The following is a 14,779-nucleotide window of genomic DNA, read 5'->3' as shown; positions in this document are numbered from 1 at the left end:
TTGCACTATTTGTTATGCAATATTTGTAAGTAGTTTGTAAATTGTTTTCCTGAAAAGGTCATTACACAATGTTTCACTTTTTGACTGCATTGTTTACTTATGTACTTATGTTAACTTCTTTTGCACAATTTGTTCTGCACTATTTGTTGTTAAATATGCACCCAAACAATTGCACAATTACAATGGCATTTCTAATAAAGAATAGGAATTACACCACTTATAGACAATTAAAGACACTTATACAGCTAAGAAACATTTGTTTTGTATTAGGTGCAACAAAAAACACAATGGTATAACAGCAAGGATTTCATTAAAACAAATTACACAAAATATACAAGATATACAGATGTATGCGTTGCATACAGGTAAGTGACTCTGCGTTGTCTCCATCTTCCTCATCTTCTATCCATATGTGTGTCTGCCTGGTGTTTTCTTCCTTTAAGTCGCTCTTGTCTGCATGAGTACCGGTCTGGATGTGTAACATCAGAGTGACCCAGGCGCAGGAATGGAGCCCAGTCAGGGTGTGACTCATAGCCAGCTATCTGGATGTCTCGGTAGCTATGATTATGGAGCAAAATTGGATTGGAACACATGACCAATAGTAGACAATCAAAACACTCACCCCAGTGAAAATGTCTGGAGCATACTTTCATATATCTCGGGATGCTGGCAAACTTGCTGTCAGGGCGCCTTACGGCTGCTAGCCAAGCCAACCATCTCCTCTTCGTAATGTCGGACTCAAGGCTTCCTTGAAGCTGCTTCCACGAAGGAAAACGATAGTCCGTTGTCGAGTTTTTGTTCCTTATGGTCGTGTGAACGGGCATTGCAGCTGACAACGCAACAGGTCCTTCCCATGACTAAAACTCTCCAGTGTATGGTTATCGAGCGCTCTCTCTCTCTCTCGCTCTCGCTACGGCTTCTCGAGCAACCAAGATGGCGTCCGACACCGCAGCTCGAACACGGTGACGTCACGTTACCAAGCTCTGTTCGTTCAATATAAGTTATAAGTTTCATTTAATATATTCAAAGATTCATTCAATATATTCAAGGTTCATTCCATGTATTCAAGAATTCATTCAATATATTCAAGGTTCATTCAATATATTCAAAGTTCATTCCATATACTCAAGGATTCATTCAATATATTCAAGGATTCATTCAATATATTCAAGGTTCATTCCATATATTCAAGAATTCATTCAATATATTCAAGGTTCATTCAATATATTCAAGATTCATTCGATGTATTAAAAGATTAATTTCCTGAATGGCATATATATATATCTATATAGTATGGCACACCTTATGCGCCACTTTGTGTTGGTCTATCACATAAAATCCCAATAAAATACATTTACGTTTGTGGTTGTAACATGACAAAATGTGGAAAAGTTCAAGAGGTATGAATACTTTTGCAAGCCACTGGAGATAGAGAGGGACAGAGAGAGAGAGAGAGAGACAGAGAGAGACAGAGAGAGAGAGAGATTTCAAATGACAATTTGACACTTTGACACAAGTTTGACATAACATGACACTCACGTTTCAAATAACATGTTGGAACATTCAAGGCCTTAGATCAGGGGTTGCCAACCCGTCGATCGCGATCGACCTGTCGATCTTTGGGACTTTCCCTGTAGATCCCGAAAATATTAGGAAAAATAAATACACAATCACCTAATGCCTGATTAATGTTCGCAAACGTTTTGTGTGCGCCTTCCTCTCTCTTGAATCAGCTGCAGTACTGTCATAGTAGCGTGACAGTGACCAATACGATTAGAAAAAAGTACAATTATTTTGACCAATGAGAGAAAAGAAGCCGTCTCCCACAACGATGCAAGGGCTACGTTGCTAGGTAGCAACCATCTAACATGGCTGAGGCTCCGCGAAAGAAGGCAAAAATATACCATTTTCATCCAGAATGGGAGGAAGAATTTATTTTTACGTAAGTAAAAGACAAGTGTATATGTATGTTATGCCAACTCAAGCACTCTTTCCACTAAAAAGTGCTATTCGTGCTAAGAAAGTTGAGGAGCTAAAATCGGCGTTGAAAGCCCAGCAGTCGCTCTTCGTTAAACCTGTTGTTCGACATAAGGCTGCTACAGAAGCATCGTATCGTGTAAGTCACCTTTTGGCTAAACACAAGGAGCCTTTTACAGATGGGGAGTTATTCAAGGAGGCTATGACTATTACCGCCAAACAAAGATGACATCAAAGCAGCACTCAGCAGTGTCCCGCTCGGCCCTGCAACAGTGACAAGAAGGGTCGAAGCACTGTCGGAGGACGTGGATTGACAGGTGTTAAGGGACTTGTCACTTTGTGAATATTTCTCACTGCAATTTGATGAGTCTCTGGATGTAACCGACACAGCTCAACTCGTTGTGTTTGTCAGAATGGCTTTCCAGGATTCTATAACCAAGGAGGACTTTCTCACTCTTTTGCTTAAAGGACAGAACAAGAGGTGAGGATATTTTCAACAAGTTCAAAGAATATGTCCTTGAAAATGACGTTCCCATTCATAAACTGGTAGCGATCACTACTGATGGGGCACCGGCGATGCGCGGTGTGCGCTCGGGTTTTATTGCACTGTGCCGCAATGATCCTGCTTCCCCAGACTTTATGAGTTATCACTGTGTAACTCATCAGCGGGCCTTGGTGGGGAAAGTCGTGGACTTCTCTCACGTCATGACATTGGTGGTCAAATTGATCAACTTGATTCGAGCTAAAGCTCTTCAACACCGCTTATTCAAGTCGTTAATGGATGAGCTTGATGCCGCTTATGGAGACCTAATAGGGTCTAATACTCTCCATGCTGATGTTCGCTGGCCAATGTGTGTAATTCTGTTCTGTAAATATGTAGATTTCTTCTTTGTGTTGGTATGAATCTGTTCATTACAAAATGTGTAGATTTCTTCCCTAATGTGAACAAAAGTATGAACAAAAGTAAATGTAGTAACTTAAGTTAAGCATGTCCATAAGCTTCACAGTTAACTCTTATCAATGGCACATGATTTGCTGATTACAAAATGTGTTGATTTTTTTTCTATGAACATAATTCTGTAATGTAAATATAGGCCACATGCCTTTACTCTTTGTGTTATGAATTTAATGCAACTTAAAAGTGATGGTGTGATGTTCAATTCTTAAAGCAAAGGCCAAGACCTCATTAATATGCCAGTTTGCCTAAATAAAAGGCTTTGATTTGAAAGTATTTGGGCTTTCTTCTCACAATGCTTCAATAGGTAGATCTTTTCTTTATTCAGGACCGAGGTCAGGGATCTTGGGCTCAAAAAGGTTGGTGACCACTGCCTTAGATCATCTGCTTTTGGATTAAAAAGCCGAAATCCAGATTTTATTAGAGAGGTAAAAGACTCTGATATCACTGTCTTACAAGCGACATGGTACAGAGAAGACCACTGGTTGTCTTTGCGATTATGTTGAGATTATTATTCCATCAATTAAACTCCAAACAGTAACCCAAGGTAGGGACTCAGGAGGCATGATTATTTGGTATAGATCTTAACTAACCCATTTAATTGAAATGATCAAAAAAGTAGAATCCTATATTTGGCTGAAATTAACAAAGAAATAATATGTGCAGACCATGACAATGAAGATGTTTTTTCCATTCTAGAGGGGGAAATAAACCAATTTAAAACTTGGGAAACGTGCTAGTCTGCGGGAACCTGAACGCTAGAACTGGAAAGAAAGCTGACACTATAAACATCCAGGGAGATCAGCACTTAGGCCTACCTGGAGAAACCTGCTTTCCTCTCCCTGAACTCCCCCGAAGACACAATTTTGATAAAATTACAAACACAAGTGGTACCCAGCTTTTACAGCTCTGCCGCACACTGGGTCTGTACATAGTCAATGGTGGGTTACGAGGAGATTCTCTGGGCCGTTACACATTTAGTTCAGCTCTTGGCAGTAGCACGGTAGACTTTGCCATAACAGATCTGGACCCAATGTCTCTCAGAGCTTTCAGTCAACCCACTCACACCCCTCTCAGACCACAGCAAGATCACAGTCTATCTGAAGAGGGCACACACTAACTACGAGACCTCTAAACCCAGTGAACTGTACAACACCACACATTCATACAGATGGAAATCAGACAGCATGAAGAGCTACCAAAAGGCATTTGAAAATGCCAAAATCCAATATTCAATCGATTTATTTCTTTTTCTGAAATATTTCCCCATAATAATGATGGTGTAAACACTGCTGTGGACAAAATTAACGCAATTTTTGATAAATTGGCAATGTTATCAAACTTGAAAACCTCTAATCAAAAACCAAAACAAATACACAATAACAAATGGTTTGACAATGATTGTTTTTCAAATGAAAAACATAGAGACCCAAATAACCAAAATATACGCCTTCATTACTATGACACCTTAAATGAATACAAACACACACTAAGAGCAAAGAAAGACCAACACGCCAGAATCCAGCTCTCTGAAATAGAAGAATCTTTAGAGTCAAACTAGTTCTGGCAGAAGTGGAACACTCTAAACAAAACACAACAAGATCAATTGGCAATACAAAAATGGCAGCATTTGGATGAATTATTTTACTGAATTATACAGCAATACTACAAAGAACAGTGACCAAAACAAAACACACACCAAGTGGAAAACCTTAGAATTAGTAATTAAAGACAGCCAAAACCCTTTAGATGATTCAATAACAGAGCAAGAATTGACAGAGCATCCAATCCCTGAAAGCTAAAAAGGCCTGTGGAGTCAACAGCATCTTAAATGAAATGATCAAATATTCTGACCATAAATTAAAATTGGCTATACTGAAACTTTTTAATATAATTCTAGCAGTTGGCACTTTTCCTGACATATGGAATAAAGCGTTAATAACACCACTTTATAAAAATGGAGATAAATATGACCCTAATAATTACCATGGAATCTGTGTAAATAGTAACCTGGGAAAAACCTTTTGCAACATTATGAATAAAAGACTTATCAGTTTTATCAATGACCAAAATGTTTTGAATAAATGCCAAATTGGATTCTTACCAAATTTTCGCACAACAGACCACATCTATACCCTCCACACCCTGATTGAGCAAGAATTAGACAAGAAGAAGGGAAAGGCCTATGCATGTTTTGTTGATTTCACAAAGGCCTTTGATTCCATCTGGCATGAGGGCCTTTTCTATAGACTACTTAACAGTGGCATTGGGGAAAAAACATATGATGTAATTAAATCTATGTACACAAATATTAAATGTGCAGTTAAAATAGGAGACAAACAAACAGCCTTCTTTTCCCAAGGTCGTGGGCTGAGGCAGGGATGCAATCTTAGTCCAATCCTCTTCAATTTATACATTAATGAATTTGCATGTCAATTAGATCAATCCACGGCACCTGGCCTCAACCTGAATGACACAGAAATTAAGGGTCACCTGTACGCAGATGACTTGGTGTTGCTGTCACCAACAAAAGAAGGTCTACAGCAGCACCTCAACCTCCTGCAAACATTCTGTCAGACCTGGGCCCTGACAGTTAACCTAAAGAAAACCGAAATTATGGTCCTCCAGAAGCAGTCCAGAAGTCAGGAAAACACACACAATTTCTATTTGGACACCACTAAATTACAACATAGAAAAAACTACACATACCCTGGCCTCAACATAAGCTCCACAGGAAGCTTCAACTTGGCTGTGAAAGATCTGAGAGACAAAGCAAGGAGAGCTTTCTATGCAATTAAAAGAAATATTAAACTTGACATTCCAATTAAAATCTGGCTAAAAAATTTCCAATTTGTATTAGAACCGATAATTCTCTATGGCAGTGAAATTTGGGGACCAAAATTAAATCATGAATTTGACAAATGGGACAAAACAATAATAGAATCCTTCCACACAGAGTTCTGTAAGAACATCATGCATGTCCAGAGATAGAGACCAAACAATGCATGTAGAGCAGAACTCGGCCAATACCCCCTCATATTGAAAATACAAAAAAGAGCAATTCAATTTACAATCACCTAAAAACTAGTGACCCCCAGACATACCATCACAAAGCCCTAACCTGCCAATAGCTGAAGCCAGAGAAGAGTCCCCTCAGCCAGCTGGTCCAGAGGCTCTGTCCAGACAACCTAACACACCCCGGACAGCCTCGGGACCACAACACCAAGCCAATCAGACCAAACCAAATTATCAACCAACAAAAAGAAATCTATATCACATATTGGAACGAAACAACCAAAACACAGAGTAAATTAAAATGTTATCTGACCCTAAAAAGAAACTTCACATTAGCAAATTATCTGAGCACAGTAAAAGATCCGAAATTAAGAAAAGCCTTAACTATGTACAGACTCAGTGAACACAGCCTAGCTATAGAGAAGGGTCGGCATAAACAGAGCTGACTGCCAGAGAAGGAGAGACTCTGCCCCCACTGTGACAGACAAGAGGTAGAGTCAGAACTACACATCCTCACCTCATGCCCCAAATACCAGGCTCTGAGAAATTAACATTTTCCCAATATAATAAAAATACACCCTGAATTTGAAAACATAACAGACATAGACAAACTCCCATATTTACTTGGGGAAAAGCACAAAAGTGAGAGCAGCTAAATTTATCACCTCATGTCATGACCTGAGGACAGCTAGTGGAACCTGAGAAACATAACTCAGTATTGACTTCTTTTTAATTGTTTCATTCTTAATTATTTATTTATTTCTTGTATATATCAATCAACCTGGTTGATAGGCCTACAATGTACCTGGTTTATTAAAACCTGACTAGTATACATTTATTTGATATATCAATAATTAAATGATTACATGTTTCTGCTATAACTTGGTTATAGACTGCTTTATATAATTTTGTTATTATAATTCTGTAAATTGTTTGATAACTTTGAATAATTCCTTATTAGAACGACTGATACTGATACTGATACTCACTGTGTGATGGAGGGTCTAATGTAGGAGCTAAATACACAACCACCCAGACCCTCCACTGTCCAGGTACTGACACACACACACACACCACCAACATCAACACACACAAACACACACACCACCAACATCAACACACACACACACACACACACACACACACACACACACACACACACACACACACACACACACTAACAACTTCAACACAAACTTCCACAATCTTTCACAAACACACACAAACAGATCAAGTATTCATTGTTTTCTACTATTTTCTTGATTTTACGAATTGTACCTTTTTGCTTTTGCTTTTTCTTTTTAACTTTACTGTAATCTCATTATCACTTAAGGCTTTGGCAACACTGTCTATGTTACATTCATGCCAATAAAGCATATTGAATCGAAAATTGAAGTTGAATTGAATTGAGAGAGAGAGAGAGAGACTTTAGTCTCTATTCAGACATGGTGTGATAATGCATATTATTTGATGTAATGAATACCTCTGCTGGATAACTGGTCATACATACTCTAAAGAGGCCTAGAAAATGTTTCAAAATACAGGCCTACTTGCGTAGTAGCCTATTGACATACTGATAGTTGTTAGCGTACATGTATTTAACGCGCAGGTGATTTTAGGAGGCCTGCTTAGTGTATTTGATAACAAGTGAAAAACTATTTTAAAGGGAGCACACCAGTGAGGAGTGTGATATAACAAGAGGGAGACCAACAGTGAGCTGAAATGGTTTGTGTGATCACTTTACTGATGAAGAGCTGTGTAAGAAATCACAGTTGTAATTTTACAGTTTTTATAAAATATATTTTCACAGTTGACAAATATCCTAATCCTTATCATCAGAACTTACTTTAAAGAGAGGTGAAAATTTAATTCTGTTGCACCAAAACTTTACACTCAATTTAAACTGTGATCCAGTATTAACTTTAAATTTACATTTGAGGAGATTTCACTTTTCACACAGCTGTCTTTTTTAAATGAACTGAGCAAAATAATCAAGTTATTGGAATAAAATGAAGGGATAGACTGAAACCAAATGCTGCTGAATTTTTATCAAGATACCAGTTCAGTAAGATATGGAGCTGAACAGGAAGACTGGACCGACTGTCAGAAAGGGCACCAGAAGAGATGCATCTGGTTCACTGTAGGGCATTTCCACATGTGCTATCTTGGCTTGACTAGGTTTGACTCAGCACATTAGCCCAGCAAAACTGGGATTTATATATCCATTACAACAGGACTACCTGCTTCAAGGTGTTTCTGTAACTGAAGAGTACTTGTCTTGAGTAAAAGACAGAAGAATAAATTAAATACATTTCCAACTAATATCTCTATTTTTTCACTTTACTACTGACCCAATAACCCAAATCAATGTTGGCAGTGTACGTTTCTGTAAACCCTGGATATGTTACTTTATATATCTTGTGACAGCGCTTGAAAAATGCCCAATTTTGTCCCAGCTTTCCTCAAAAAATATTGTTTTTTTGTCACCACACATGGCTGGAAATTGTCCCACGGTCACCTTAGATATATTCAGTGGTATCACACTTACAAATGCTGAAATGCAGTCTCAATCTGTGGTTACTGACTTGGCAACTTTCTCTCCAGTAACTCCACCGCAATCACATTCACCTCCTGATATGAAAGTCAGGTCATAAACATGCAATCTGAACTTGATAGGGCACAAAAGGGTTTACAGAAATGTCTATATGGTGTGATTGTGTCAGAAACACTACCTGACAAAATGTTATCCTAGCGACTGGGATGTTACCATAGTCATTTTAGTGTAAGTACTCAAACACATCTTCGATGGTACTCTTCTCCACAGTCTGTCAAATTGAGAGATGTTAGTTTGTAGGAGGGGCAGGGCTGGTTGGTGACAAAACCTGTCACCTGCCTGAAGCTAATAAAACCCAATAGCAAAATTCAACTACTATAGCCAGGTTTTCACCAGTAGAGGGCAGCCTCTATGCATATTTATAACACAATATATAGAATTAAAATACCTTACACTAAAATGTCAGGATATGGACCTGAATCTATCAGCAAAACAACTAAATACCCAAATATGGTTAACAGCTGAAAATGTTGTTTGGGGGTTTAGTTACACTTTTAAAACAACATAGTTTTATTCAGTTCTGTTGTTTCAAGATTAACCGCACAGGCCTAATGTAGAATATGTATAGAGATTATCTATCAAGGGTGTAGATATACAGGCTTATTATATAGATTACAACAATACCATACATTTAGTTGCCAGTTTATGAGTTAATACAGTCTAATTCACCAGTTATTCAATGAAGCCTGTACTCAAGAAGGTAGAGATAAAAACACATTTTTAATAGGTGTGGTATCAACTTATTCCATTTTGGTGGCTGTTTGTATTATTCTAAATGCTTGACAAAATAATATGTTCTACACACAGTACATTCAAACATGTGATACACACATGCTTTTACAAAAAATTTACCTTACAAGTGAAACACTGAAGTACATTGATCATTTTTGACGAAGGTTCGCAGTCATCCAAGTCATGGTAATTCTAAGTGTTGTATCGTAGGCACCTGGATGTGTTTCAGTTTGTTGAGGACGTTTCACCTCTCATCCAAGAGGCTTCTTCACTTCTAACTAACTGGAGGAGCTGCAGGCTTTTAAACTCTGTGTGAGAGTGTCCTTACAGAGTCATTAAGGACACATGTGAGCTCTGAGTTTCAGAGCAATAGGGCCACTTGTGGGTCGTTGACTTAACCGGCCTTCATGTGGGTTGCTAAGGCTAGGTGAGCCCATGTGTGAATGGTTGTTAAGCTGTCTGGGGAGAGAACTCAGTACAGCATTGTAGGTGGGTGATAAGTAATGACTTAGGCCACCTCCTCTGTTCAAAGACAGCTGTTCTAGTTTGACATAGATGGATTCTTTTACTCCTCTTTCAAACCGTCTGTCTTCTCTGGACAAGATGTTTACATTGATGTCCTCAAAGGAATGATTTTTCTCCTTCACATGTAAGTGGACAGCAGAGTCTTGACCTGAGGAGTTGGCCCTCCTGTGTTGTGTGCAGTCCTGGCTGCATTGAACAGCATAAACTACATTACTCTGTTTATGCCTGAGTGTTTTGTCCCTAGGATGGACAAGTTTCTGCCTCAGTGTGTTGGTAGGTTTGAAGTGAACCAGGATATGATGTTTATTGAAGTTCCTCCTGAGTTTTCTCAGATGTTCCTGCGACATAAGGAATGATGATGTTGTTACGTTTTCCATCTCTTCCTCTCTGTCTGCTCTGGATCGTTTAGAGGTTTTGACAAAGGTCCAGTTTGGGTGAACTGGAATTCTGGGTGCATCATTAAAATTGTTACTATTGTGACTTACTATGTGCATATGATTGCTTATATCTGAAAAGTCATTATAAATGTGATATCACATCAAACAAGCAATGTAAAGCACACACAAACGGAATGCTAATGTTTTATTGTTTTATTTAAACCAATTACTCTTTTTTATATTTTGATCTACCTCTTGCCTCTAAAAAATAGAGGAAGAGAAACCTCCTCTGCCTCTATGGACCAGCTTACCCTGAAACAAACATGCTGAATATTTACATGTTAATGTGGGTATGTAAGTTTAACAGAGTGCATGTGCTTACCAGCTCTAACCGTAGCTAAATGCTGCCATTAGCTGTGTAGTTTTGCCAGTTCACCAGAACAAAGCAGAGTCAAGGTTTTGCTTCACTGTACCTTACGCTACATCCACACGAAGATATTCATTATAAAACAGACTTTTAAAATATAAACTGAACATGGTACACCCATTGATTGCAACAGTTTCATCCAAGATGTCCAAGAACAGTCTCTGTTTTCATGTTGTTTTGCCAGCCTGAGTCCCATTTTGTCCATTTCCCTTTCCTGCAACCAGACATTAGCCAGGAGCAGCCTTAAACCAAGCTGGATTAGCATGGCTTTTATTGTGACTTTCTTCCTCCCTCAGGTGGTCCAGCCAGTCAGGTTGCATGGTTGAAAAATGCAGTGGGCTGTGATTTTTTTTCATCAAGATCCATGCATGATTCCCTGAGACATTAACAAAAATTTGAAAAAAACACCCTATATAGCTATGTTAAAGAAAGTGAGAAAAAAAATTCCTGGATCAATTCCACACCAAACGGAATTGACTCTGGGCCGAGACCCATCCTCCATCCAACTTTGTTTGAAATCCATTCAGAAGTGTTTGCGTAATCCTGCTGATAACCAACCAACTAACCAACCAACCACCCAACCAACACACAAACAAACCAACTCGGGGAACAGTGGCATTTCTGTCCACACATTTTACAGGGCTTTTCTCTATAGGCTTTTTACCGAAACCAACTTTTTCATTTGAAACTGTAATTTAGTAATGAATAACAATTCTGTTATTTGCACGGAGTAACTTTCCACAACGTACCTCTGAAATGTTGTAGAGTAGAAGTATAAAGTAAATAGCTCAGAACTGTAGGCCTGTACTTCAGTGCAGTATCACTGTGTGCGTTACTGGCACCTTCACTGTTTATTGGTTCCAGTTTTGTTTTTTGGACTAGATTAAAGTTTGGTGCCAAATGGATGTGGACTCTCAGTGCAGTGACATCATGTCCTTTATGGAAATGTGTCCCGGTGAGGCCCCTCCCTGTCCCAGTGACATCAGCCGGAGCTCGGCTTCTTTTCTCCAGGAGAACACGGTGGATCCGCGCACGCACGCACACACACACACACACACACACACACACAACCAGCAACACTACCACAAGGAGCCGACGGACGGCTATCATCGCTTTCTTCATGGGACAAAAACACTGCTTCTCTCTCTGGTAAGCTGCATTTTTTAGTCGTCTTCATCTTGCTGTGTGTGTTGTCGGTGTAAGAACATGTTTCAGTCGGTCCACCTGGAGCGGCGGGTTTCACCATGAAGCGAAGAATTAGCAGCAACTTTTCATCGTTCGAAATCTCGACAAAGTGCTCCATGTTTCGGGGCTGCAGCTGAGAAAACGACGGTTAATCTACGATTATAATACTGGTTTCCAATATATTGAGACTTTAATGGGTAAGATATATTTTCTTTTTGTCTTGTCTCGCTTTTGGCCGGACCGTTTCAGACCCAGAACAGCTCTTCTGTGGCGGTAACGTTGACTGGGTCGTAGCTACTGTAACACTCCAGTTGTTTCCGCTGTTCGGTAATGGAGGCACATTTGTGATGCAGGCGTTTGAAGTTTAAAACCAGTCTCAAAGAAAACTAAAGCTCTAACAAATGGCAGATATTTAATTATTACCGTTTTATAACCCGATGGTCCGTCTGCTGTCACTGCACTGATCAGGAGCCTGCTGGTATCGCCGAGCTGAGGTGGGTTCGGTTGACACTAGTTGCCATGACATTAAATAACAGACTCAGTGATTGTCCACACTGTCATGTCATCATCCTGACAGAGGCTCACTGGATCCTGTCTGTTTCCACAGGCGAGGCCACAGCCATGGAGGCAGCAGTATTAATTCATTCATTCATTAAGTCATTTGTTTGTATCTAAAAGTTCAGTGTACTACATAGCTTTTTTTTTTCTTTTTGACCCTTTCTTGTTTAATGTATGTAATGATGGCAGAGATTTATAAGGCACAACCATAACCATAGTCATATAAACATAGATGTATCCATTGTTCTATGAAGACGGTGTAGATATTGTGGCTGAGGTTTAGCTAATCTTTGTTCAACTCCTCTCATTGTCATTCCTTCTCCTCTCATCTGTTAAGTATAATTATGATTGCATTTGCTAATGAATATCTTTGACAGCAGTGCATGGGTGTCTGTTGTTTCATACATTTAAAAAGTAAATTTGTAAATTACCAGAAAATTAGTAAATTGATCATTCAATTAACAGAAATACTAGTTTGGTAACAATTTTGATAGTTGTAATACACGGTCCGCCCGTTGAGTGCAACAGCTTTATACAAGATGTTGTAGAGATGGGTCTCTGTGGGCACAACAGTCTCTGTGACATAATTGTTGTCTTCTGGTTTTAAATGCTGCATTACAGTAAAGTGATGTTATTTGCTTTACTTACCTGTCTTACTTACCTTGATTATGATTTTGGGGTATCTACACGTCTGACCAGAAGAGAGTGGCTGGAACTATATTGAAAGTGGATTACATGTATCTATCCAGACCTTGCCTACCTTCTCAGTCAGCCTGGTTAGGTGCAGGTGGTACAGGTCAACCTGCTATTTTGCCATGATAGATACCTGTTCTAATACCTGCCTTTTTCTACTTAGTCATTATATTCACATTACTGATGATTATTATACAAAATCACATGGGGGTAATATTTTGTCAAAGTACCAGTAGTCATCCCTGCAATGTAGGAATTCTGATTCTGAATGTCGTCTCAATATTGATATTGAGGTATTTGGTCAAAAATATTGTGATACTCGATTTTGTCCCCCAGTTCTAGCATTTATGTGGTTTTGGGGGATTTTCAAAATATCAAGATATATATTGTGTGTCCCGATATAGCCTGTAAATATTGTGATATTATTTCGAATAAATATCGCCCGGCCCTATGAATAATACTGTACATGCAGACCATAATAGTGTCTGACTGCTCCACAGTCAGTGAAATATGTACACAGACAGTGCACATGACTCAGTCAGTTTACATGATCACACACAAGAAGCCAATGTACTGCAATGTGCTGTTATGAGAGGAAGAATGTTGAGGAAAGAGAAAAAAAATGTGATGAACTTTAATTTAGGTTTGTACTGACTGCCTGTCTATTTCAAATAAAACCAATCCTTTTCATGTTTATGATATATATATATATATATATATATATATATATATGTAGTAGTAGGAGTAGTAAATATGTAGCGTGACATTCTTGTCTTACATACAGTGTATAAATTAAGTAACATAGCTTGAAATAATTAATGGCATCAAAGATTAAATAGGCGTAGTGATAGACTAGATTGATTAAAGGAAGACTTGAACAGACTTCATTGTTTAAATGAATTAATGTGATTCCAGTTAAGGAGTGAACATAGAGGTGTGAGATATTAGATCGTTAAGGATTAGAATGTGTAGACGATCTGCCAAAGTGCAGAGATCGTAGGATCGTCTAGGGCACATTCTATAAATTGCAGTTCTATGCTGATGCACCGACGCACCAAACGTATTACGTCGTCAACCTGACCGACCAATCATAGCGAATTACGGGCAGTGATGCGCTTTCTTACCCGCCTCCTTGTTTATGTGTGTAGCGGTAGCCGCATGGAGAGCCATGGCAGAAAGCCAAACGGAGGAGTTGGCCGCTTTTTTAAAAAACAAAACAAAAAAAACAGCGTTTCACCATCTCTCATCTCTGCCAGTTAGCCCCTCCACCTGCCGCCTCTCTCGGGTGCGGGCGGGCACACACACACACACACACACACACACGGGCGCATGGATAGGTAGTGGTAAATGCGCTATATCGCGGTAATTGTACAGTGTTCAAATTACCGCGACCCCCCCAACCCCCCGTCGGATAGTCCGACCACTGACGGACTTATTTGACCCTTTTCAATAAGCTATTTAGTGTTTTGATATACTTAAATCCTGTTAAAATGACTGTTGAATAAAACAAACAGTAATGTCTTCATTGATATTTTACTTTCATGTTTATTGAAAGCTACCTTTTATGTTGAAAGAGTGCACTTTATCAGAGTGCTGTTGTTTACCTTTTAGTATGTTTACGTTGTTTGCACATGTTGGCAAAACTGCAACTATTTAAATTAAAATCTGTTCAGAAAGGTTCATTGGCCTAAATTGTCTGTTTTTCTTTTTTTGATTTAAGA

General features: G+C 38.9%; 2 protein-coding genes across 9 annotated transcripts in view; one reads left to right on the top strand and one right to left on the bottom strand.

Moving 5' to 3' along the window:
• LOC311263099 (uncharacterized protein) overlaps positions 1 to 12,311 on the bottom strand; it is a 33,198-nt gene extending 20,887 nt beyond the window's left edge. For 4 of the 5 annotated variants that reach the window (XM_084362987.1, XM_084362983.1, XM_084362986.1 and 1 more), the window contains exon 1: positions 12,231 to 12,301. The gene's annotated coding sequence lies outside the window, so the exon portion shown is untranslated. Of the gene's footprint in view, positions 1 to 12,230 lie in introns of all 5 variants that reach the window. The other variant, XM_084362984.1, reaches the window with a different exon arrangement.
• Positions 11,221 to 14,779, top strand: part of LOC311263097 (SH3 domain-binding protein 4) — a 183,812-nt gene continuing 180,253 nt past the window's right edge. For 2 of the 4 annotated variants that reach the window (XM_084362977.1, XM_084362981.1), the window contains exon 1: positions 11,221 to 11,771. The gene's annotated coding sequence lies outside the window, so the exon portion shown is untranslated. Of the gene's footprint in view, positions 12,005 to 12,025; positions 12,302 to 14,779 lie in introns of those variants that run through there. The other 2 variants (XM_084362978.1, XM_084362979.1) reach the window with 2 other exon arrangements.

This window comes from Pagrus pagrus (assembly GCF_965226575.1).
Source record: "Pagrus pagrus genome assembly, chromosome: 9".
NCBI classification, from domain to species: domain Eukaryota; kingdom Metazoa; phylum Chordata; class Actinopteri; order Spariformes; family Sparidae; genus Pagrus; species Pagrus pagrus.
This window is presented reverse-complemented; position numbering and strand designations above follow the sequence as displayed.